The sequence below is a fragment of the Calonectris borealis genome, chromosome 1 (genome assembly GCF_964195595.1).
Source record: "Calonectris borealis chromosome 1, bCalBor7.hap1.2, whole genome shotgun sequence".
Lineage (NCBI taxonomy): Eukaryota > Metazoa > Chordata > Aves > Procellariiformes > Procellariidae > Calonectris > Calonectris borealis.
The window spans coordinates 4165113-4188011 of NC_134312.1; the positions used below are offsets into that span (position 1 = coordinate 4165113).

The 22899-nt window shown below is 40.0% G+C and overlaps 1 protein-coding gene across 15 annotated transcripts in view; it reads left to right on the forward strand.

Annotated features, from left to right (window-relative positions):
* The window catches only part of LOC142079164 (endonuclease domain-containing 1 protein-like), a 176940-nt gene that overhangs the window by 20670 nt on the left and 133371 nt on the right, over positions 1-22899 (forward strand). For 14 of the 15 annotated variants that reach the window (XR_012672536.1, XR_012672548.1, XR_012672547.1 and 11 more), the window contains exon 2: positions 17126-17378. The gene's annotated coding sequence lies outside the window, so the exon portion shown is untranslated. Of the gene's footprint in view, positions 1-9276; positions 9588-10490; positions 10628-11155; positions 11400-17125; positions 17379-22899 lie in introns of all 15 variants that reach the window. The other variant, XM_075142884.1, reaches the window with a different exon arrangement.

Consider the following 22899-nt stretch of genomic DNA (forward strand, 5'->3'; position numbering starts at 1 on the left):
GGACCTGACTTAGCAAAGTACTTAAAGTTCTTTATTTGCTATGTAAGTTTTAATGATTGAGGCTTCTCAGTCTGTCTTTATGATTTTTTTAAAAGACCTACTAATCGCTCATCCTAAAAATAGCCTAGAATACTTTAAACAACGATTGAAGTATGAGCAGAAACACTGTATAATACTACTTGTTATGTCATTAGAGGTCTCTACTGTTTTTGTAAATGATCTAGTTACACTTTTGAAAAGTTTTGCGTGTAGAAGGTAAAGATGAGACCCCCCATTATTACCCAGAGAAAAGACTACAATTCTTTTTGCTTTGATAGGGAGAGTGAGGATGAGACTGCAACACTTAATGTTAATTGTAGAATGTTGAAAATGGGGGTTATTTTTTGTTGTTTTTTTTTCTTCTTTTTTCCCAAAAGTTGGATGAAATGCTGTGTATTGAAGAGTTGCACTGGACTAACGTAATGAGACAAGCTGCTTTCAGAATGAATAAATGCTGACGTATAGTTCTTATTTATGCTAGAGAATGGCTGATGGTACTATAGGAGTATTAACACAGAGAGTAGTTAATAGTATCACAGAATATTTGCAGTGTTCTCAAAAGACAGTATTGTATTGGTAGTGAAGTAAGTTTTTGATTATTCAGACCCTTTAAATTAGAAGACTGCTTGCTACATTATACTGAATTATACAAATTTATTTGATTAGATTTTTGTTTTACAACATAAAAGTTTTTAACCTTTGACTAAAAGTGAGTCTTTTGGAAGTCGTTCAAGGCATCACATTAAGATAATGATTCAGATTTTCAGAGAGTTACCGAAACAGATCAATACTGAGATCTTGTTTTGTGAGTAAAATCAAATTAAATAATGTCTCATAAATTCAGCTGTGAGACTCACAGATTGACAGCTGGTACAGACTTGGAAGAAGGATCGGGGCAGGGGAAGATGGAGGAAGGCAGGAGGTTAAAGCAGGCAACCATCTGATGGGCAGACACTTCGAAAGGAAGCAGTACAGATGGCAGTACTACTGTGAGTATTAGTATTTGTAGCGCAGCACATTAGGATACTGTATGCATTTACCACTAGGAGTGTAGTCATACGTGAAATCCTAATTTTTGCAGCGTTTAGACTCCATTACAACAGATTTGCTAGACTTGCATTTTGCAGCCTATGAGGTGTTACGAAGAGCAAATCAAGTATGAAGCAGCCTTCTTCCTTCAGCTTCGGAGCCGTATTATATGAACTGGAGGAAGGGATTCCTGGCTGCAATGAGGCATGGGCTGAGGAAGTTTATACGTGCTGAAATAGAGGGTCGTTATATATCAGCTTTTCTCAGCTGGTTGCCAAAACTGAAATGCTTCTTTGAAGTAGTTGCAGGCCTATTTCCAGAATATACCAGGGATTAAACGTTCATTCTTCTCTCATCAGAAGACCAAAGGAAAAAAAAAAAAAGGAAAAAGGCAGGCTTTCTTTGTCTCCACAAATATAAGGATTTTTATGCTATCCTTTCAGTGAGTAATCAGTAGATTTGGTACTTGTTTGCCTTGGTGTAGAACTACAGAATTCTGTCAGCACTGATGGAAGACACTGTCTTTGCAGCAGTGTATTGCCAGAGTTAGCATCATCTATGAGGTAAAGGCAAACAGAATCGGATCGTGGAATTGTAGAGTGGTGTAGGATTTGATGTAACTTCTCTTATTGCCAATTTCTGCTAGTATAACCCTAAAAGTAAGAAACGAGTTCTGTGTAATTCTAACAAAATTTCTAAGAAATTGTCTTCATTTATCTTTTTCAAAGATTCTAAGGATAAAGCAGAAATCCTACAATTTATTGTACAATCATAACAAACACTTAATTAAAGGGTTATTTCAGCTTTTTTCCAGAAGTAAATCTATCTTCATTTTGCTGTACTCATTAGTTGATAATTTTTTTTCCTCATACTTTACATTAAGGCCTTTTTTTGTCTTTTTTTTTTCTTCCCCTTTAGTCTTGTTAACTAGAAAAGATTTTCATTGCCAAATGGTTTTTCTGGTTTTAAGTGCCACAAGTGGCAGCAGTATTGGAATAATGGATGTGTTTGGGAATGACAATTAACTGTGTGTTGTGTCACTGTCAATGTGGAACATCATCTTCTGCTTTGACCAAAAAGGTCTGTTATAACGGGAAAGGTGTTTGTCATGTCTACATAGTCATGTAAATAGTTCTGAGAGCTGGAGTGAAGAAATTAATGTTCTGCTTTGGGACACGAGCTTTACCTGAATACATCTGATGTTCAATTTTGATAGAGATCCAGGGTACAGGAGTCGCATAGAGCGCGTGGGGTTGCAGAAGAGGGTTTTTGTACTTAGTTTTTAAATGTCGTATGGGAGATGTTAGATGCTGTAGTCCAGTGTAGCTGGTTTATTGAAGATGAAATGTAATTGGCCAACCTGGGATAAAAGAAGGCTTTCCCGTCTATTCATGTGACCCAGCTTTTAACCAAACAGTGGAGAAGTACACGAGTGTATCTGTAGATATTTGGCACTCATTCTCTCCAGAAGCCGCTTCCAGGGCCTTCATTTGTTTCTTTTAATTTGCATTAACTGATACCAGTTTCTTCAATTTGCTAACAGTCTTGACATATTCCTCAATTTTAAATTGAAACAGAGCGTGGCAGAAAAGAGAGGGAGAACGAAGGAAAGACCAGAGTATTCATCCCTCTATATTGTGAATAGAGTAGAATAGAATGCTTGAGTAGAAATAAATGCGTGTGTAGAAATGGGGGCTGGAGTCTGTTCAGTGGATGAAGGTTGGTCAGGTGTTCTTTCCAACAGAAACAGAGCAAATTGATGTACAGAGAGAGTTTTCAAACTCCATTTCTTACCAATTATCTCAAGGCTGTTGGCCACTAAGGGTGAAGTTTGCACAGCTTGCTTCTAACCACAGTACTGATAAGTTTTAATGGGATTATGTCTCCGTATTTCAAAAGATGTCTTGAAATTTCTTGGAAGAGGAAGATGACTGACATAAATGTACCCGAACAAGAAAGGAAGGATGTTACTCCTGGTATTGTTCAGGGTATCTTTCTCTTCTGCGGAATACTGGAGAAGCAGTTGAATCACTAATAGGAATGGCAAGCTAGGAAGTTTTGAAGGGAGTGCTGTGATCAGACTTCATAGTGCGTACTTAAGCGGTCGAACCGCACGCTGACACCAGGTCAAAGTCACTGAAGTGCATGTTAAAACAGCACAGGATCTTTTCTGTATCTTCATGTTTCAAATATTCAGTAATACATAATTTTAATATTTGTTTGGTTAAGAAAACTTCGGAGTTGATTTACATTTGGGTTATTTTGAGCAGAAAACACTGCTTTGACTGGTTGGTTTTTGTGTTGTTTTTTTTTGGGGGGGGTGGGGTTTTGTTGTGGTGTTTTTTGGTGGTTTTTTTTTTTTTTTACCAAATGCTGAATAAAATCTTTGGAAACTGATTATGAGTAGTAAAATATTTACAAGAGTAGTATTAGGGGTTTTAATCTTGCACATTGTGTTACGTGGGTAGCAATATAGTCTAATTATAAGAAGAAAATATAATAAGGTCAAAAAATGATATGAGGAGGTAAAACTTTGGACTAGATTGATCTAGAGTGTAATTCCGTATTTGTAAAGACAGGCCTTACAATTTCAGAATGCTTTAGGCTGACCTCTTCCCCCGCCATATACTGTATTGGGATAGGTCACAGATAGCTTAATTTTGAACCCCTGATATCCCATTATGCTGTCAGTACGGTTTTGCTGGTCGTAGGTCACTGACCTGTCAGGGATGTAAAGATTAAATGAGGCAAACTGCTGTATGTTGTGCATAAGAGAAATTGTACTTTTCTACCTGCATTTCATTACTGCTTTCTTCTGTCTAAGGTTCCTGCCTATCTATTGTTTCCTGGTTAGGTATGAAAGACTCAGCAATTTCAGGATATAAAATCAGATGTGATGGTTCATTTATCTCATGGAATGATGAAAGACCATCTTTTCAACAGAGAGAGGTTGTGGTCAGATTAGGAGGGCAGAACGTCTTTGTTCTCGGCATCATTTCCTTGGCTGATGACCATGGGGTCAGCATGTCTTTAATATTCTGGGCTTGTGTATATAATTTTTGATACCAGAAGATAAATCGAGTCGTCTTTTGCCAAGGTTTTCATGTTTCGGACAAAAGCATGCCTTAAACTTGCCTAGGAGAAGCCTACAGTTGCCAATGAGATTGATCCCTCCAGGAACAGCAGTGTGGGTGAACGACTGTATCTGAGCAGGTCAGACTAGACTCTTTTTATTGTCAGTGGAGGGCTACCTTAAGACGTTCAGAGTGGGATTCCTCATTTTCTCGTGGAGAGGCTGGACGTAGTGAAATGAACCATACTGAAGGCTCCACTATTTTATCTAGATCTCCTTTACCTACAGCAGGTACCTAGACAGCTGGTAGATGTTTTAGATGCGGACATCTGTGTTGTAGAAGTCAAGCGAGGTAAATCCCAATATTGTGTGATTTGATTACTGTGCTTTGTAAGAAAACTGGATTTATAGAGGTATGCTGTGGTGTTTCTCTGTGAAAATCTGTAGAGTCCAGGGTCTTTTGTCTTCCAAAATGAAATCAATATATGCCAAAATAGGCTTTTGCAGACAGAATGGAGAATTATTAATACTGCACTTTCTTTTTTTTACATGTGTGTTAATTTAGGATCCTTCTTGGTTTGTATGAATTGAGCAGTTACAGGGGAATGTACTGGGCTAGAATAAAATTAGCCTGTACTGTTAAACTCTAAATACGTAATAACACAGTGCTACCTTGGCCACTCTGCCATTAAAATCCCAAAGATAATCTTGATGAGTTTTATTCTGTTCTTGTAACCAAACTCTGCAGTGCAGTTGACTGCTGGTCTTGAAATACTCGTATGGATTGATTGAAGAGATGGTGATTTACAGGGCTGTGTTCTGATGTTCCCAAATGACTTCACAATCTCTGAAAATGCCTCCTGCTGTTGAAATAATGGGGAAAAAAGTTACAGTTGAGTCATACTGGTAAAATTAGTGCACATCTAAACCAATAAAATCTGTAAGTGCCCTGCTGAAATGATTAGGTAGGATCTTTCCCACTTAGTGCTTGCACTCAGGTGTAAATGTTGGAATAGAAGAGAAAAGAAAATTTCAGTTGGAAGGGACCTACAATGATCATCTAGTCCAACTGCCTGACCGCTTCAAGGCTGACCAAAGGTTAAAGCTTGTTAAGGGCATTCTCCAAATGCGTCTTAAACGCTGACAGGCTTGTGGCGTTGACCACCTCTCTAGGAAGCCTGTTCCAGACTGACAACCTTCTCGGTAAAGAAATGCTTCCAAATGTCCAGTCTAACCCTCCCCTGGCGCAGCTTTGAATCATTCCCACGCGTCCTATCACTGGATACCAGGGAGAAGAGATCAGCACCTCCCTCTCCACGTCCCCTCCTCAGGAAGCGCAATGAGGTCACCCCTCAGCCTCCTTTTCTCCAAACTAGACAAGCCCAAAGTCCTTACCTGCTCCTCATGTCCATTGCTTCCGGCTCTTTCATCAGCTTTGTTGCCCTCCTCTGGATGCATTCAAGAACCTTCACATCCTTCTGTAAAATTGTGGGGCCCAGAACTGCACACAGTACTCGAGGTGAGGCCGCACCAACACTGAACACCGTGGGATGATCCCCTCTTTTGACCAGCTGGTCATACTGTGTCTGATGCACCCCTGGATGCGGTTTGCCCTCTTGGCTGCCAGGGCGCACTGCTGGCTCCTGTTGAGCCTGCTGCCGACCAGCACCCCCAGATCTCTTTCTGCAGGGCTGCTCACCAGCCATTCCTCTCTCATTTATACCTGTGCCTGGTGTAACTCTGTCCCAGGTGCAGAATCCAGCGTTTGGTCTTGTTAAATTTCATCCCATTAATCATTGCCCACTGCTCCAATCTATCTAGATCCCTCTGCAAGGCCTCTTGTCCCTCGAGAGAGTCAACAGCAACTCCCAGTTTGGTATCGTCAGCAAACTTGATAATAGTGCATTGAACTCCTGCATCCAGGTCATTGATAAATATATGGAACAGAACTGGCCCTAGAATTGAACCCTGAGGAACACCGCTGGTGACCGATCGCCAGCCGGATGTAGCCCCATTCGCTGCAACCCTTTGAGCCCTGCCGTCCAGCCAGTTCTTCACCCAGCGCACTGTGAACCTGCTCATCCCACAGCTGGACAACTTGTCCAGAAGGGTGCTGTGAGGGACAGTATCAAAAGCCTTACTAAAATCCAGAAAAACTACATCCACCACTTTCCCTTCATTCACTGGGCGGGAGACCTTATCATAGAAGGATATTAAATCAGTTAAACAGGACTTTCCCTTTGTGAAGCCACGTTGACTGTGCCTGATGATCGCATTGTTCTTTAAATGCCTTTCAGTGGTACCCAGTACCATCTTCTCCATAATTTTTCTGGGAACTGACGTTAGACTAACAGGTCTGTAGTTTCGTGGGTCTTCCCTCACACCCTTCTTGTAAATTGGAATAACATCAGATAGCTTCCACTCAGCAGGGACCTCCCCAGACTCCCAAGACCTTTGGTAGATGGTTGAAAGGTGTTTATGCAGCTGTACAGTGCAAGGTGTGATGCCTCGTATCTTTTCACATCAGAATCAATGCAGTTCTGCTGGTTTGGTGGTGGGACTTGTGCGAAGGGTCTGCTTCGGTTGTTCCCAGGAAGCGAGTGCCTCTTCACTGCGTGGTGCATCTCTGACACACGCTGATATTTCTCCATGGTTATTGGTGTTGGTTCTTCCAGAATTGTTTTCTGCACAAGTAGATGTCTCTTGCCAATAGTTTAATTACCGGGGATTATTTTAGGTATCATATCGATGACATGGGTGAGCAGAAGGAAATGGAATGGGGTTGTCATGACTACTGTGTTTTTTTTTAAAAATTTTTCTACTTCCTTTTGAAAATATTTTTATCTCTAAATTTTTAGGGTTAAAAAATGTGCTTTTTTTGCTGATTGGAAATTACTGGTCATACTTCAGACTCTCCCAATTCTAGCAGAGACAGTTTTTGAAGACATTTTTTCTGGGAATCACAAAGGGTGAAAAGAAAGAGCATTCTCTTGGCAACTTACGTAAAGGAAAATTGGGGTTAGTTTAATACTCATGTAATAATTGAATACAATTTATTTCGGTGCTTACACAAGGGTGTGATTTGTTTCAAATCAGGCGGCTTTGCATAGAATTTCTCTAGGTATTTTTTTAAATGCTGATAGCTTTTGCTTTAACTAGTAGATTTCTGTGAGCTTGCAGCTACTATTAATAACAATAATTTAATTGTTTTATTTAAATCAATGTAATTCCTTATTTTTCCATGAGTAGATCTTGCAATACTCATGCCTTAGTTGTGGTTAGAAATGAGTTTCTCTTGTGGAACTGATTCAGGCCTGTAATTACGGTGTAGCAACGAGAAGACTGAAGTAATTTAAGGTATTTTCAGTCATTCAAGGGGGCAAATTAACTTCTTCATGACTAATCGAGTAAACATATTACTCTAATGCATAAGAGTGGGTGTCTTTTGTTTTCTGGGTACATTCATTCTTGACCTTTGCATTACTTGGACCATAAACGTGGTAGTGCAGGGACGGATGCGGTTGAGAATTCCTGCACCATCAGGATGTTGTCAGCATTGAGCAAACAGGAATCCTTTTACAGGGAACTCGGGTCTGGCTTTTAAAACAGAAGAGTAATTTCCTATTTTTTAAATATGTCCGTTTACAAAAATTTCTTAATTAAATATGTGTGTTTCTGGATAAACGATGTGATTAGTACCTGTGTAGTTCCCTACTGGATTTCAGTTGATTTATGCCTCTGGCCTCTTACATGCTTACTCGGCAGTACCAGCAATTTCTGCAGCACTCTGCTTTGATTCCCAAGCTAGTTTTAGCTTGCGTTGATGATATAACCAAATCAGCCCAAGCTGAAAATGGTTTAATTTGTTCTCTTTCTCAGCCTAACAAATTAGCCCTTGCTGAATTGCTTGTTACACGAGTAGACTGCCACTTGTCCTCTAGCTAGCTCAAGCTCGTTCTTAAACTGTCTGGCAATTCGTGTTGGAACTAAACAGCAGAAAAATTATTCCTCTGTCGTCCTTTGGTTGCTGGTATCTCTTAATATTTTCTGTGCCTTTATTGGAGGTTGATAATTTCAGGTATCCATTTTCTAAAAGAGTGAAGTGTCTTTTCTTGTTTTGGGTTATTAGAAACAACACTGAAAGAATTTTTCTTTGTGAAACCTGGTTAATATTATTGAACAATATAAACAATAGGATAAGGAGTCTTGTGTAGTGCTGAATTTTGGTGCTGTACTGGTTTATCTATGTAGTGTAAGCTACATGCAGCTCATTCTGCTGAGGAGCTTGTGTCTGAAGTCCCACAACTGAGCCACTTAAAAGAGCAAACCTACAACAGAGGATGTGAATTTGTAGAAAGTGTAATAGGACTTTAAAGACTCCTGATGGTTAAAATGTTTCTGTGCGGTGTCTTCATTTACAGTACGTGCTTACAGTTGGTTTTCAAGGTATGTAATGCCAAGCAGCAGTTAGATGTGATAAGTGATGATCTTGTATCTCCCAGCACTTCTTTTACATCCTGTATATTGATGACTGTTCTCCCCACTACCTGACCACACTTCTCCAATCCATATTCTGTCTCTGCATGTTGGGTTTAAAAGTGCAGTTTGCCAGTGGTGTTGATTAATTCCACTTTGCTGAAAGGCACCAGTCACACAGAAAGCAGGAGAGAATTTAAAAGAATCCTGATTCCCTGCCCTATACTTGCTTGCTCCATTTCGACTCCTCTGACAGATGTTGCTACGTAAGTTAACTATCTTGTGGTTAAATGGGCGTAATCTTTATTTAAAAATGAAAATAGAATTTTGGCAGAAGTTGGCAGCACTAGAAAAATGATTCTACTTGCCCTGAGTGGATTGTTTTTTTCCAGGGGGTGTGTGTATATGACAGAGGCTGAAAAAGAGAGAATAAGTATGTGTGGGCACTGGCAGCAGGCCACACTCTTCAGGCCGTGCACTGTATCATCTCTTCCTCTTCTTTCTTTCATTGCCTTGCAAAATGTATAGTCTTAGATATATAAAATAATACATGCATTTCAAAATTGTGTTAAATGAGCTCAGCTTAGTCACTCAGCAGTTATGAAATGCTGCCAAGTGCTACACGTCTTGTAAATTTATAGGTTTTTTTTTTTGCAAAGGATGAAATACTATACAGTTACTGAGGCAGAGAGAAAGCATCTTCCTTCACCCATAACAAACTGAAGCATGAAGAAAGATGCTGAAAGCCAAGATTTCTAATTTGACCCTCCTACTTAGTGCTTCTGAATGTGAAGATTCCTACTCACTGAGGCTGTCTGCTTGTGGCAGGCAAAATTATCATTCACCGCATTCACAGCTGAGAGTTTTGACGAGGTCGGTAACCAGTTCTAGCACAGCATGGCTCCTTCTCCCTCACCGCCAGCTTGGTAGCAGGAACAAGTGAGACTTCTGCTGCTTCCCTTCTAACGAGGTACGAATTCCAGATCAAATGTTAGAGCTTCTTGTTTCTACATGAAGAAATCAGATTCAACCCCTGGACGTGTTCCAAGCAGGGATATCATTAAATTTGATTCTGTTGCTTCCAACTGTTAAAGCATGCTGATCTGACACAACCAGGCAGAGAACTAAAATATATATACGTTTCAAAAATACAAGGCAGAAGGAACTGTTAGATAATTTAGTCTGACATTTAGGGTATTGCAGGTCATTACGTGTAACTGTTACTCCCTGTTTTGAGCGCAGTAGCTCATGTTTGACTGAAAAATTAACAGACGTTTGTTGAAAATCTTTTTCAGAAAGGCATGCTGTCTTATTTTGAAGTTACTTAGAAATGAAGATCTCAACATCTCTCTTAGTAGTTAGTTCTATCGGTTAAACAGTCTGTGCTTTCTTCTTCTTCGTTGTTCTAGTGCATTTCTAACTTGAGTATGTCTAGTTTGTAGCTTTCTGTAGTTTCATGGGAATTTTAAGCTGGCATAAACTGGCAGAGCTGCTGCAAGAAGCAGTCAGCTTCCCCCACTCGCTTGTTCCTGCTTTGATGCCAGCTGGCGTGGCCGGAGCGCTGGCCCCTGGTCCTGGCCTGGTCTTTCCGCAGGTGTACAGTGAACCCACTGCAGAACCAGCAACAACAACAGCAAAATCAGATTGGTCCAGGGTCAGTACCAAGATCTGGTTCATAGCACAGCTGCACAAAGGGTGCCGTTACAAACGAGGAGGTGGAACAGGGATGGGAATGAACAGTCAGGGATGAGAAACGAGTGAAGGTGGCTGTCCCAACAGCAGATGGTGAAACCACGGAGTTTCAGCTGTTGGTTCTTGGCCATTTTCTGTTAGAAATAATCATGTTTTAATGGTGGCTTGTGTTGCTCTGCAGCCAGCAGCGTGTCTCTGAGTCTGCGGGTTGGTCCTCACTGTGTTAACATCATGACTTCACAACCGGGTGTACATCAGAACACTGGAATAAAAAATGCAGTTATTTGATGTAGCAAAAGCTGTTCAGAAGCAAGTACTGTCAAGATATTAACATTTATTTTATAGATAAATTTCTAGTATCTGTGTTGTAGTAATTGGCAACTAATACTCAAGGGAAGAAGGCTTTGGACTGTTTTACTAGAGGGCTTATATGAAGCAAATTAGTCTCAGTGTTAGCAGGTTGAAAGTGGAAATTCCCAGTATGTGAGGACTGTGTTTAGTAAACTCCCCCCCCCCCCCCCCCCCCCCCCCATGAACTGAGTCTTAAAGATGTGAATTGATATTTATTAGGTAATGGGATGTCTTAAGACCTAGCTGTTGAACAGGATCTAATAGTAAACCAGGCGAACTTCACGGTAAATAAAACGCTACTGAATGTTTGTGTCTCTAACGAGATCATTTGGTAGGCAATCTCTGTGCCAGCTTTCGTGTTTTGAATACTCTAGCGTGCTTTTTAGTAAGAGGAGAGTATCATCAACCTTTACAAATCTGAGAGAGAGAGAGATGTACATTATGCTGGTTGTCTAGTCTTCCTCTGTAGTCTGAGGAAGGGTGCGTTTTTCTGAGATACAGAAGGAAAGAGATGAAGTTCCGAAGAGTGAGATCCCAGAGACAAGTCAAGTCCAGCAATACAAGATTATCCAGTCTGGGCAAGGGAATGGCTCCAGACCTACACTATTGCCACAAAACACTGAAGTTTTCCCTGTGCGTGCATGTGCAACTATAAACTAGAAAATCACAATATGTACCAGTCTTCTGAGGCATCAGATACTGATGTTGTTCTCTATATAAGGAAAAAAATCTCTTCCAGGTACTGTTGAAACCATTGACCAATTTTTAGTGCTGTCAAAATCCGTTTGGTTTTTTTGCTTGCATTTAAGTTTACCAGTGACTCTTACTACTCTGAAAGTTGTTATATAAAATTGTGCTATATTTTTTTCCCAAAAGATTCTGGTATTGTTGAGGCAACAGTGCTGAACGGATGAAGCATGTAGTCACTGTTTCTTACTATTCAGCATGCTGATTCCATGTCTCTTCTGGCAGCAGAGTGCAAAATCTATATGTATTTAAGGCTAAGAAGTATTCCTTCTTTTGAGATGGATTTGGTTTTGGATAATCTGATTGTGTCTTATTTCATCAAGTGTTCATCTTCACAGGTCCTAGCTGGTACAGATCTCATTTTACACATGGCAACTGATAAAACACAGTTGTAGAGGCCTGTTTTGCAAGAGGACTCTGTTCTTTATCCTTACATTTTTGCTTAGGACCTCCTAACAGCCTAGTTCGTCAGAGCAGTTGCCGCCACTTAAGCGGAAAGTGAAGACACTACCTCACTTGAGATTTGACCGATTGCCAGTGTACATTCAAGTCATAAAGTTCTTTAAAGTGACCATCTGATTTTGGGCTATCTTAAATGAAGCTCTTCGAAGCTGTCCAGCCACAGCTGTCCTAAGGATGTTCTACTGCTGCACCTCTTCTTCAGTTGTCTTCGTTTCTGCTTGACTGGGCCTCCCAGCTTTGTTACCTGTCTTCTCATTTCCCTTCTTATGGTTGCTGGTTGGCATGTGTTCTTGAGCAGTCATGTCTCGGGCAAAGTGTCCTACATCCTGATCATTCTTTTTACATCTGTCTTGTATAATTTTTTTTTGTTGAATCTGTGAAAAACTTTCTTGGGTGGAAATTTTCTGGCCACCTGTGATTTTATAGGGGAAATTCCCACATTTCTGATTTAAAACTCTCACTTTAGGTTTTTATTGGAGACAGTAAAGGGTGTCTCTTCTGTTCTTTTTCATCTTTGTTTCAGTATTCATTGTGCAGATAATGTATTAGCCTGGTAAAGCTGTAAAATAGCAAAGTTGGAATGAACTTCACTGGCGGTGGAATAGTTTAAAGAAGGCTTTGCAGTCTGATTTAGATGTTTTTACTTCAAAATAATTAAGAGAAAGATGCCTTTTTAGTTACCCAACACTTCCAAGTAAACCTTAAAATACCACCACAGTAAGGAGCAAATAATTTTCTTCACAACATAGGGTCTTTTCTTTCTTCAGAAATCTGTGTGAAAAGATGGGATTCTTGCCAGCCATAAAAGTTTTCAGAAGATTGCTGCTATTTTTCTGTTACTGTATTTCAAATAGTAAAACATCCAAAATCATTGACAAGCTTTCTCAAAAAAGGATTCCAGGTTTGATACATCTTGCTAAAATACCATTTAACTTGTTTTCAGGTGGAAAATAAAGGATATAAGAAGGGATGATAAGTAAACAGTGCTGAAATAGACTTCTTTTTTTTAAAGAAAGAATCTCAAATGATGAATTGTTTCTGGAACCAGCTGCCTTCGTAGTCGTTGGGGGGCTTTAACTTGATTTTCCCAAGAGGGCAGTGAGGCTTACTCTCACTACAGTGCCTCTATGCTATTGTATATATGAGCTACAATATATGTATTTTAAAAACATTCCAAACATAAAATTAAGTCTTGTACTCGGTAAAAGATGTCTGTGTGCCTCCTTCAGATGCTAAAAGTACAATTACCAAGAAAACAGCAGCTTTCTAGTTCACTAAGGAATGTGGTTGTGGCTGTGTACCAGTTTTGTGCATAGCAAATTTTGAAGACTTTTCTTAAGAGAAAATAAATTATACCTAGAGAAACCACAATTTTAAAAGTAATGGTCATTAAATTTTACAAACCTATTAATTCAGCTGTGGGTGAAACCAAGAACAGAACTAAGAACTTTGCACTAAGAAGCATGGTCGTAGCTTGAACGTACCTTACTGACATAAACTAAACAGTAACTTCCACAGAGGAAAACGTGAATTAAGAACTCGCTTCTTGTTGATTAAGGTTTTGGCCATCTGACTTTCCTTGGTCCTTTTTGAAAACCCCAGTGTAGGACGCATCATGAATGGCGTTTGAATTACTTGTATCTTTGCTGACTACAATGGGAGAGGAAGGTTCCCTGTCGTGCTGTCCTGGTTGCTGTATTCTCCATCAGGTGCAAGTCTGTGATAGGGGGCAGATTCTGTGTTCCCTGAGAGCATCTGAGCATGTTTCTGAGGGGCAGCTTTTCAGAGGATGGGGTAGAGACTGGTCAGAATGGAGCCTGCCTCAGTAATGGAGACTGAGAAGGAGAAAACCAAGTGCTCAAACAGGGAAACAAAGACTTTCCTTCAGGGATGCGTAGGGATTATGCAAAATTAGGTTGTTAATGGATTGCGAACAAACCTGGAAAAAAACTGAAACCGCAGTGGACTAGAGGAGTTACATAAATGTCTTTTATGCATCTTGCTTTTAGTTTTACTATTCAAGAGTCTGTTTTATGTGTTTTTCTAATAACACCAAGCTCTGGAGTTTACAGTGCTTTTAGTGTTTTGATGATACTCGCTCAGAAGAAGAGTGCAGGCAGCTCCTCCAAGCACTTGTGACTCAGGGTCTCATAACAGTGGTCTTAGAGACAAGATGTGAATCTGAAAGCAGCCCTGGGCTCGGGGGCTGAAGCTGGAAGTGAGCAAAGACGCATGTCCTCTGAAGACTGAGACAGAAGATTTTATTTTATTTATATTTTGAATAGACAGTAGCACGGAAACATTCCCTCAAGTCCAGAAACGAGCTGCAGAGAGTGTGACAACTCTTTCTTCAAAGGGTTGGCCAGAAACTCAGCTAGTGGAGCTCCTTGTTGATGCAGGTGTCTCTGTAGCACCTGAGAGGGAAGAATATTACAGAACCTAAAAGAAATCAAAGTCAGGCATTGCATTCATCTCGTGGCTCCGATGCATGACCTTTATCTATAGGGAGCAGCACGACGGTCCGGGAGCCCAAGATCGGAGTCAGATCACTAGACAGCAGAGACAGAACTGGGATTAGAAAGCTTGAGCAGGAGCAACATGGCAAAGATAAGCCACTACACAGGTAGGATGGCTCACAGAAACAGAGTATCTGAAAAGTATGTGTTAAAATGACTATTTTTAACATATGTATATCTTACAAAGGTTTCCAGAATACTTAAAAAAGAAAAAAGGCTATCAAGACCTCTCTCTTACAGCCTTTGAAATTATGTACTTGCTGTGGGATGATGAGGATAGGGAAAAGATGCGGTAGCTCCATCAGCTACTACAGGTGAAGACTCTAGAAGTCAGCTTATTGAGAGATGTCTTTAGAAGGGTGTAGGATTTAAATCAAGGTAGAAGCAGCCTTTCAACAACTTTGAAATAATCTCAGGATGACACTGCATTGAGAATAAGGCTAATGAAAATGGGAGGCGTTAGCGCCTGTTGAGAACTGGATGCCGTTTTTGGTAACATCTCAGTGGGTTGAAAGGACTAACACTGGGGAACTGGTCATGTACCAGGTTTGGTCTGGAACAGTGACAGATTAACACTCTGAGTTGACATTGTAGATAAAGTTCTTCTGTCTGCCCTATGAGATGATGAGTACTGAGTGACGTGCTTGAGAGTAGTGTCAAGATACCGGAGGCAGGGAAGAAAAATCTACCTTTCCTCAAAAGAAACATGGCCATTCGTGATAAAAGGATCATTTTGAGGTTTTGGAGACTCAGTCTGTCAGATACTCGAGAGAACTGGGAAAGAGGAGGGCTTTCTTCTGCATTAACAGAACATGCAGGAGATTATATCTGTAATTGGGAAGAGGAGGAACAGAGCAAATGCTCTCAATATTCCACAGCATTTTGGCATGCCACTTCTGCAGGGAGAACCCCTACAAGATGCAAAATGAAACAAACCTGATGGACTGAAAAGGAGGCAGGTGCCTCTTCCAGAGGATGGAGGTAGATGGCAAGCGTACCCTGGGCTGATGGGACTGGGGAGTTGAGAAAACTCGTGTTCATCCCAAGTTGCATCCAGAAATGATGAAACGGGTCTCACTTCTGGAACTGCTGGGCAACGAGGGAAAGAAAATGCCCGTTCTTGTCAGCTTACCTTACAGAAACCTTGCTCATAAAGAGGCAAGTGATGTGACTGAAAAGGATGCGCAGGAGGAAGCAAGGAGAAACTACAGAACCCACCAGGGAAGAGGCAACCTTTGTGGGACTACTTAAACGTGCTTTGTCCTTGGTGGGATTGGATGAGGGAGGGAAGAAGGGAGAGAAGGAAAACTATTATAATTTTCAGTCAAGGAAGTGATTCAAGAGGGCAAGAAAGAGGGAAGGCGGCAGTACAATTTGGTGGTTATTCAGTAAGTTAAAAGATGAGTTTTAAGTAGTTCTGAGGTTTTCTGTGACTTTGGAAGTGCCTATCAGGAGCAGAGTGCTAGAAGAGAGGACTGAGAGGGGTAGAGGAGGGAGGACTGTGAAATGGGTAGGGATAGACTCGTAAGCGGTTCTTTTCCTTTGGGACCAAAGCAGGCTATGTGGTGGTTTCTACAAGTCAGAAATGTACTGAGTTGCCGGGCTGAGAGCAAGCCTGAAGGAGAGGACCTGCCCTGGAAGGACAAAGTGGGCACTGGGGAGATTGTTCCTAAACCCTTTCATTTCTGTTACCTCACTTAGTTTTTTTTCTGTGAAACAAATATGTAATTACTCTAGTTCTAGTAAAACTTAGGTCTAGAATTAACAAAGATATTCTTATGGCTTTTAGGTGTCTTGTTATGGAAAGGTGCAGGCAAATCCACCTCCATGGTGCTGTCTTACTCAGGGTCCTGCCAGGAAATTTGTTAATACTGCAAATCAAAATACGTGTATATTTGAGTGATGAGAAATCATAGGTAGCTTGGACATATTAATAGATCCTCCCTATCTTTCATGAAACAGCCTCTGGGTGCAGGAGTGACCATTTGCATGATTGATAGTTTTAGTGCAAATTATTTTTCTAAGGCTTACTGTTAACCTATTTTTTGTTAAAAAAGTGAAGATGAGAAAACAAAGAAAAAAGATTTTTGAAAAATTGAAATTCATAACTTTGACCAATGACAGAAAATGTAATTAGGTTTTTCTTTGGTTTTGCTGTTTTGTTATTGTTACTTTTTTTTTTTAAGTGCAAATGGTCAGCTTTTGAAATAATGAGAAATCGGAGCGGGAAAAGAAAATATTCTGTACTTTTAGACAAGCTATATGAATGCAGAATTAGATGCTTTGTTAGGCTTTTAATTGTGTTTTAAGCAAAGAAAACTTTCCTAGTTTTAAAGGCTAAATGAAGTTTGAAGCAATTTGCTGTATGATACAAAATACAGTGATTCAGCATTTGTGATGAGAGCTATTTATAGATACTCTATTTTTATTCAAAGAAAAACAATAGCACTGAATTTCAGGCATTTGACCAGACACTTAGGAAGGTCTTTATTGAAGCTGAGGAAAACCTCATATTGCTTGATCTTGAAAGCTGAACTCGTGAGCTCACTTCAGCATCAACATTTTAGTGCTGTCCTCCCGAAGGTGAAATTCAGTGCTGTGCTGGAAAGCTACATAAGCAGCGTTTCTCTGAAGCCTAGTTTGTATCCACTCTTAAGGGGCTATCAACATTCATTGTATTTTATTTTTGAAGAATTGGGCAATATAATTAATCTCTGTTAATTTTAACCATCTCTTTCAGGTTTTCATGACCGTTCTGTAACCCTGTTGCTGCAGCCAACGTGGATCCGAATGCCGTGGCTACAAAGGCTTGTTACTTTCTCATGCTGGATCCCTCAAATCCAAGAGCTACTTGGCAGTTTCCAAGGCAACTACCTGTGGAATAATTAAAAAGGATGAAGTGTTAGTGTGCCAGATATAAGGAATTCTTGCCTGGAGAGAGCACTTCATTTTCATCTGTCTTGAAGAATCTTGTTTCTGCCAGCAAAGTTAAGGTAGTACAATTAAAAAGTACTGATTTATTTTCTGGAGGTACTGAAAGTTTGAGTAGGAGCAGCAATCCTAATATGAGTTTGTACTATTCACTTAAGAAAATGACCATGGATCCTTCTATGTTAATTTTTTGGGTATATTTAAACAGAAGATCCAGGAGAAAGATGATGATGGAAGGGCAATGTGGGTGAACAATATTTCATATCAGTTAAACAGTTGCATGAACTGTTTTGCGCTTTATGCCGTCTTTCCTCACAGATGATTTTAAGCTGGTAAGGACTAAAATGGAGCATACATTAGTGGGAGCATAAATATAGGAAGTGCAGCCTTCATGCCAAGTACACTGAGATTTCTTTGGCATTCAGTGAAGTGATAGATATAAAAGGAATGTAGGAGTGGGCTCACTGCAAAATGACAGTCAGAATCAAGGATCGATCTTTATCCCGTAGCTTAAAGGGTATGCAGTGATTAAGTTGATGTTGAAACTGAACTGACAATCAGGTTTAGCTTCTTTAGTGAAGCAGCAGCTAAAACCGTTTTGAAGACCACATTCCCAGATTCAGAGCTGAAATTGCGTAGTGGAGAAACCAAAAGGTAAGCAAAAGAACTCTGGTATAATAACAAAGAACTAAGAAAAATTACAAATTTGGTTGAAACGTTTGAAACGTTGCTACAGAAGTTTATGGTAAAGCTGTTAGGCTCTAGATAACTGGAAAAGTTCTTCTCGAAGTATAATACGTTACTGGATGTATCTGCTTATTGTATCTTCCTTCTCTGCCAGTCATTCAAATACATTTGAATAGAAAAATACTACTCATTTCTGACAATGAAGTTAAATGGAGAAAGCCACATTCACGTTCTTCTCATAGTCCAAATAACTGTTCAGTTAAGTCTGGTTACCTAGCTTGATGCTTTTGTATAGTTAATTTTAGGCGTGATGCTTTTGTGTAGTTTATTTTAAGCAAAAAAATGATTTCTGAATTTTAAAGTAGAAATATTTGGGATGCCATCTGGGCTTTACATAATAAATTTTTACTGCCAAAATGTTTGTGGGATTCTGTTGGGATGTGGATGGGATTTCACATTCCATCCCTTCCACAGCACAAGAGGATCATTGTTTTTAGATACGGTGGGTCCAAGAAGAAAGAAGAATTGCGTGATGGCAGCTTTGTGATTTGAGGGAATACAAACAGAACTGATGCAGTTACGACTGTTACCTTTTAGAGCTGTCACAGAATTTCAGAAGCTAATATTTGCAGGTACCAACTGAGTACAACTTGCAATTTCCAACCCTAATACTTGATTTCCAGTTCATTGTCATCACGGCTTAACTGCCAAATTGATTTTCTTTTTGAAGTAATTCTTCGGGCTGTTCAGTTCCTTTCAGTATAGAGCTGAGGAAAAGGTTTTTGGAGACAAATACTGTTTTGATATGTGAAAGGAGTAGGCTGGCAAAGTATCTGTACCAAGCACAGTGAAGATGATACAAAATTGAGACGCAATGCAAATAGAGTAAGGGTAGTCAGTGTGTGTGGATCCAAATCTTTTGCTTTCCAAGAAGCATCAGTAACTCTGAAAGATGGAAGTGGACAGTTGTGCAAGAGCGTGTGTATCTGTGTAAGACTAATGTAATAGCTAGGTAGCAATCACGTGAAGTAGTGCAGGATTCCCAAGAGTGTACACAGGGAAGTTTCATCTTGGACACTGCTAGAAAACATACTAAACACATGCAGTTACCTCAGTTTTTCTGTTTTACCTCAAATACTGTGGGTGAGATTCTTCTCATGAAACTTAGATTTCCAGGCACTGCTGAAGCAGGTGGTGAAAATCAGGTAGGGTGAACAGCTCCCTGAAGGTAGCCATTCCAGACCCCCTTGAAGGGGATGACTTGCCTCTAAAAAGGTACCTCTAGAAAGAAACCTCTCTCTTTCTATTGATGGTTCAGCCTGGACCACTAATTTAGCCTAGATATCTAATGTTTCAGAAACTTTAATTGTGTAATTAGATGTATTTCTATGTGAAACTCATGTACACTTTTTTCTTCATAGTTCATTCCCAGTCCAGAGCTTCCCATGCTAAGTGGACTTGCACTTGATTACTGGTACAACCCACTTACTCATCCTCCTTTTCCTAACTCGGACACTGGACCCTGGCAATTTTTCCAGACTTCATTTACAAGCCTGTGGTTCAGTATCAGGATACTGGAGAGTCACATGGAGTTAGTTAACATAGTTTCTAATACAAATAAAAACATGCATGCTAAATTTAGGCAGCTGGACTGTGTGAAAGAAAATACAGTGGCTAGGCAGAATTGATTACTGATGTTCTCTATATAGCTTATGTTTTAATAATCTTTATCCCTGAGGTATTTTATAGGACTGAAGGGGAGTAGAAACTTAGGGGCAGTGATTTGTTCAATAGCTTTAACTTCTTAAACTGATTCAGTACAACTTAGATTCAGTGGCAACTTAGAAATTGTTTTTGCAGCCTTGGCTATTAAGAATTAGTGCTGTATGCATCCATAAAAAGTAAAATTTTCTTTGTACTCCTCTTTCTGTAACAGCAGATTTATGTTATGCTCCGTGTTGGAGTAATTTGATGTCCTTTTGAAAGGAAAAAAAATAGTGATATGGTAATTCTCTTAAATACTATTTTGATACAGTGATTCTGTTTTCCCCCTATTTCTGTACCGTGAGAATGACTGTATCGAAAGAGTCAATTACAGTGTGGTAGTCTAAAAGTGTCATTAAAATATACATTGATTTTGTGAAGTCAATAGGACTGCTTCCTAGAATAGATAACACTTTCCTCTTGTTGCTTGGAAATCCAGGTAATTTTTCAGGTTGGGATTTTTCAAAGGGAGTTTTTTCCTTCTAGTGAGAGGAGCCTGGAGTAAAAATGTAGAGGAAATGTAGGGAAACAGCGATAAGCAGCAAGTCACCTTCCAGTTCCTGGAAGAGGGAACTCAAATAATGAAGGGACCCTATTGCCTAGGCTTTATTTTGGAGACCTGATCCCTACATCTCTGGAGGTTTTAGGGTATATCAGGCTGGGCAGACACATCAAATGTCTCATTAACATGTTGTAGAAAAAATTTTCACCTTCCCAGAGAACACGATAATCTTTGGGGATATCAGTCACTCTGGGAATATCAGTCACAACTGTGAAAAGTTGTGTATCTTAAGGTTTTTAGGACAGTCTGTTTGCTCTCTGGCTCCTTGGAGATCAGAAGAGAGTTAAAATCACCTGCCCAAAAGTGATAATGAACGTTTTCCAGATGCATCCATAGAGGGCATTATTTTTGCCTATCAGTACCACTATAAAAATGTGAAACTCCAGTAAAAGGCATTGTATTCTGCTGTATTGTGCACAGCCTTCCGAGTGACTAGCCACTGCTCTAAGAGCAGTTACAGTGACAGCAATCACAATACCCTTTCAGAACGAGAGAACTATTTTGCTGTTCTTAGGTGGATGAATGGTTTATGGGGATCAAATCAGCATTGCCATTTCAATGGTTTTGCAAATAGAATTATCTACTAGATATCTACACTCAGTCACAAGATCCCTTTGTCCCTGCCAGCTATTACTGCTGTGCGTTTTGGATATGCTTTTTCAGTGTCATTCAGAGGACTATGAAAAAATAAAAGATACACTTTAGAATTACAGAATCATATTTGGTAGAGAGGTGGAACGTGGCTTTAAATTGCTATCCACAGTGAATGTTTGGATATTTGTAACAGGCACGGAAGAGGTGTTAACACTCGCCAGTTCTTTGGGACATTATACCTGTGCTAGACAAAATGACTTAGGGAGAGGTAATGAATGTAAGACTAGAGGCGCAGCTCTCGTGCACCTATCTAGAGCAGTGGCCGAAGGTGGGTAACTGAGGAGTACAGGAACAGAAGAAGAATATAGGATCCTCCTGCACGCTCTTCAATCTCTGCACATCTCCGTACAGGGATTTACTGAGCTGGATGTGTTTTTTATGATGTTTACTGGACTTGTCTTTGGAATTTGTTAGATCTCCCTTTCAAGCCATGAGAAGTATTAGGAAGGGTAATGCTCTCTGGTTCCACAGCTTAACTAACATGGCAGCCTGTTGAGTGAGGAACCATATTCTTTTGTTAAGTTTTGAACCTGGACCCCATGTAAAATCCACTCCTATATTGGAAGAGACGTAAATAATTCATCCCTATCTACTATCTCCGTAACAATCATGATTTTCTAGACCTCAGCCTGCTCAGAGTGTTAAGAGTCAGTTCAGAGCCTGTTGACCTCTGCATGAAGTTAGGACCACTTTCCCTGCCCCCGGTTACCCTACTTCACAGGTAATTTCGTTGAGATACTTCATGAATTTCACTACTGAATTTCATTTATGTGTCTTACTGTCCAGTCAGTAATCTGCACACAGTCTTCTTTCAGTTTTTCCTACTCATTTACTGTCTTTGCTACTGTGAATAACTTAGTATCATCAGCAGATGTTGTCATCTCACTGTTGAGCCCTTTTCATGTCATTTATGAATTCATTGAAGAGCGCTGGGAACAGATCCCAGCACAGATCCCCGTGGAAAGAAGAGCTGAAATTTCACCAAGTCCTGCCAAAAGCAAAAGTGGGTATGCCCGCTTTTGCACGTGGCACAGTTGAATTTGTAGTAATTTCACTGTGGTGTTTTGGTACACTTGTAAATGTGAAATCATTGTAAAAATCTTTGCAGGAATGGATACTTTAATATGTAAGATACAGTGTCATTCTTCGTCAGCTGCATATTTGTAATTTCACCTTTGAAAAAGATATGGCAGGGAAGGGATTCACCTTTTTGGATGATTGAGGATGATTGCCTTAATGTTTAAAAGGGCCAGACCTACTTTGTTCACAACATAGCATTTTTCATTTTCTGAGTTTTTATTCTCGAAAACAACTTAGTTGGAACTTACTGGTTTATCACTCTCTGCATTACCAGTGTATAGAAAACAGTGTTGAATAAGAGAAATTAAGCAATTGAATAAATGTCCACAATCGTAAATATACACTGTTTTTAGATGATTGTGTAGGAAATTACCTTAGCAACAGAACTGTTACTTGTTTTGTTTTCTAATGCAGTAATAAGAAAACTGGGTCAGATCAAAAGGACCTGTAGCATAAAATCGTTTTTCTGATGGTAGCCTGTAGCTGCAGCTGAGGGAAGTGTGCAAGAAGAGGGAACCTAGTTCTGCTTCCCACGGCATAGCCACGCATCCTTCCAGCAGCCTGCAGTTAGGGAGTCCCGAGCCGCAGGCTGTATCACAGCTCCATGTTTGCTTCCATGAATTTGTCTAATGTGAACCCATTTTGTTGTCCCTGATGTCCTAGAGCTGTGAATAACATAGGTTATGTATTCACCTTGTGAAAAAGGCTTCTTGTTTCAAAGTGTTTGTGTGATACCCCTGCCTCTTGCTCCTCTAGTGCTTCTGTATACCTCTATCTGATCTCTCTTCAGCCCTTTCTTTTGCGGGCTGAGGAATCTTACTTGATTTCATCTCTCC